Source organism: Sinocyclocheilus rhinocerous, unplaced genomic scaffold (genome assembly GCF_001515625.1).
Source record: "Sinocyclocheilus rhinocerous isolate Xijiao unplaced genomic scaffold, SAMN03320098_v1.1 scaffold659, whole genome shotgun sequence".
NCBI classification, from domain to species: Eukaryota; Metazoa; Chordata; class Actinopteri; order Cypriniformes; family Cyprinidae; genus Sinocyclocheilus; species Sinocyclocheilus rhinocerous.
In genome coordinates this window covers 2,547,589-2,551,613 of record NW_015652995.1, presented here as the reverse complement: position 1 = coordinate 2,551,613, position 4,025 = coordinate 2,547,589, and positions in this window count along the sequence as shown.

Below are 4,025 nucleotides of genomic sequence, written 5' to 3'. Positions count from 1 at the left end.
GTAACATTATAAATGTCTTTACTGTCACTTTTGATAAATTGAATGGATCCTTGCTGAATAAAAGTATTAATTTCTTTTTAAACATATCTTGCTTACCCCAAACTTTACAATGTAAGAACAAAATTGGTTTTACACGAGGTTCTGAAAGAAATGGTGCCAGTAGTGAATCTTAGAGGGATAGCGTGTGTGCGTGTGTTTACTTACAATGAAAGTCAGTGGGGTCCAATGCTGTTGTTTTGGGTCACACTGACTTTCTTTGCATGGACAAAAACACAGAAACACACAGAAACATCATATAGGTTTAAAATGACAAAAGGGTGAGCAAATGATAACAAAATTTTCATTTTTGGGTGAATTATCCCTTTAAGCCTTTCAAATAAATGGTAAATAAACATGATTTGTGTAATCAAAGTCACAGCAGTAAAAGTGCTCCACATAGAACATAATATTAGATAAAATAGCAAATTTGCACTTAGCTTCATGAAAGCTTGCTGGATCAAAATGTTTGACATTTTATCTGATTTATTTGAATTAAATACCTGAGCAGGACACATTGTTGTCAGTGCTTGGTTTTAGTAAGGCTTAGTAAAGAAGATGTCTCTGGCATCGGTTCTTATGCACTAGGCTTAAACAGTTCACTAAGGATGGGCCAGAATATAGAGGCATAATAAAACAAGAAGAACAAGTGCTTCCCAATCTATGTGAGACATTTTGCAGGGAGCAGAATTCTGTACCAGCCAAAGAGCACACCTAATAGATCCAGACGGGGTGATTGCAACTCTATATAAGCCAATGAAGCATCAGGTTTTGTTCTCTTCATTCTTGATATGACATTCTTTAATCACAACCACATTCTCTAAACCAGAGGTAATAGGGCATTGTTTCCAGACAAATGCTGGAATGTTATGTTTGTATTGTGTTTGAGGGACACTGCTCTATCGGCTGGAACATAAGCCTAACTTCATTCATTTCCTGGCTCGATGCAGCATTAGGCCTTCGCACCAGCATAGAGTTAGTTTCTCCCGCTGCTGGGTGGGTCAACATCCAAAACCTCTGCTTCTTTTCCACATGGGATTCTGGTTATCATGAAGTGTGAGAAGAGACACTAGGTTTGGCGCCATTAGGGTTCACTAGCCAATACTGTGCTGCAAAATGATTATTTTTTTGTAGTTTTTGGCTTTTTATTAGATGCTGACAGAAGTAAATTCAAGCTTTCCTTTAAATGTATGATTAATTGACCCAGTTGATCCCTCTCGGTCACATTTTATGAGACTATTTTTTAACATCTGAATGAAAACCGACTGTTGGTCTAAAAGACAACGCAGCAAAAGGGGAGTAAACAGTAGATCTTAAATGGTTAAAGCTACACTATGTAACTTTTTGTTTGAAATTAACAAATTTTAAATAATGAGTGAGTACATGAAACCATCATCCAAACCCTGTTTTTGGCTCACCCTGATGTCAACCTACATCATGATATTCATAATTTCACGTAATTACAAATTACCAAAATATTCACATAATTACCAATTAACATTGTCCCTCCACAGGTAACTTGTAGTTTATGTTTCAACCACTAGTTTATGCTTCAACATAGTATAGCTTTAAAGACTCATTCTGTAAATCAATGGAAAAAAGTGCTTGACATACTTCCTGATTGAGATTAGCTAGAACGTTGTTGAATTTCAAGTTCAAAACTCGATTGGTCTTTCCATTTCTAAATGTTGGAAACAATGTAACAGAGAGAGGTCAGTGTTCTGTATTCAGAGAGGGCATAACAATGTGGCTCCATTGTTCCTTTATTAGTTCCTCAGTTTAAATACTACTGAGATATGCAGTTAACTATAATCATCAGTTCTTTGTGTTTGTACAGCATGCACTTTGGATAATACAATGATTTGCTTCCTATGTGTGTTTGAATTTTATTAATGATATAGTTTTCCTGGGTTTGCTGTTATTCTTGATAACATAACTAATTTTCTTTTGTAAAATCATCATTAAATTCCATCCTGAAAATATTTTACAAGTTTGTACTGTATGTGTGTCATGAAATTCAAGTCTGTGTAAAATACAAAGCATTTTATCCATTTGTGTTATGTTGTTGCTGTATAAAAGAATCTTGAAATGTATTAAATTAAAATGATTATGGGAATACTTACAACCAACTAAACACATTTAAACATGCGTTACAAAAAGTTTTTTACTTTATTCTACTTGAGAAGACAGTTTGCATTTTAAAGGGATAGTTCACCCAAAAATGAAAATTTGGTGTTTATCTGCTTACCCTCAGGGCATCTAAGATGTAGGTGACTTTGTTTCTTCAGTAGAACACAAACGAAGATTTTTAACTCAAACCGTTGCAGTCTGTCAGTCTTATAATGGAAGTGGATGGGAATCACGGCTTTGAGAGTCAAAAAAACATACACAAACAAAACCAAATTAAACCCTGCGGCTCGTGACGATACATTGATGTGTAAAGACACAAAACGAATGGTCTGTGCAAGAAACGGAACAGTATTTATATCGTTTTTTTACCTCTGATGCACTGCAATGTCTGAACTGTCCTGAGCGCGTTCTCAGATGCGTCTTCTTCTTCGTCCATTTGAGAGACGACTTTTCAGGCGGGGTTTAGCTACTTTCCATTGAAAGAAGTTGGCAACACTGGCGGTAATGCACTTATAAGTCTGCGATCCGCCGTAAAGCAAGAAGAAGAAGATGCAAAGACGGCAACGGTTTGAGTTAAAAATCTTTGTTTGTGTTCTACTGTAGAAACAAAGTCACCTACATCTTGGATGCCCTGGGGGTAAGCAGATAAACATCAAATTTTCATTTTTGGGTGAACTATCCCTTTAAACTCACAAAGAGTGACAAAGTTTATTATTTCCAAGTCATATCCATTTTTGTGCTGTGGCTAGTTTATGGCTAATTGTTTTGGGTTTAATTTATAACCTAAAATACAGAAATAATGGCAGTAAATCATTTGAATGCATGCATTTCTATATACAAACTTCTCTCATGGCAAAAAACAGCATTAGTCAGCTGAACCATAAAAGGGTGTGGAAAGAGGAAGAGAATGATTTACATGCAAATTGCTCCTCAGCAAATGAACAGTCCCCAACAACCAAGGATTGAACTTTATTCCAAAGAGTTGAAACTGCTTTGCAATAGGATCCTATTTTTAATCCATTATATTTCTAACACAAAATGGCCATAGAGAAATTCAACACATTGCACATGGAAATTTGCACCTGCATGTCAAGTAGGTCATCTAATGGCAAGAATGCCTATTGAAATTTAACAGACAGCCAAAATTTGGATAGATTGTAATTCTTTTTATTTGTCATGTGTAAAGCATGAAAAGGGCAGTGGTCCTTCATTCCATTCTTAAAAGTTGTTAGAAAACAACTTATAAGATAAAATGCGCACAAACTACATAAAACAAGCATTTCACAGACTGAGCACCAGAGTTCAACATATTTCACAGGACTAAGAAGCAAACTCTGTCTTCTTCTGCGTTGAGCAACAGTTTTGGTCTGCATCCAGAGCTGTAAGGAGACAGCCAACACAATGCTTGTCACCCAATAAAACCTCTGCTGGGACCTGACAGCCTTCCAGATGAGGCTGGAGCTCTCCCAAATGAATCCATCAGGGAAGAAGTCTGGCACTCACACAACCCATTTTTACTTTCTCACTCCGTGAACGGTCCGATCCCTTCACTCTTCTTACATTTCTGGCAGAGTTTCAGTCCCTTGGGCTTTGCTAAACTCTCTCCATCTCACACGCACAAACAGAAAAACAAACGCACGTTAGGAGACAAAGATAAACGAGTTTATAACTGAAGAAAAAGTGTTGGGTGATACAATGCAGAGAATGGGAGAAAACTGCATCAAAAAACCCTCGGTAAAATATGGCAGGTTGGTTCTATAGCTGTAAAATACTGGCACCTTTATTGGCTGCTTAATCCACCAGATCACATGATTTAAATCTGCTTTGCACACAGAGAGAAAGATATGTGTCTGGAACGA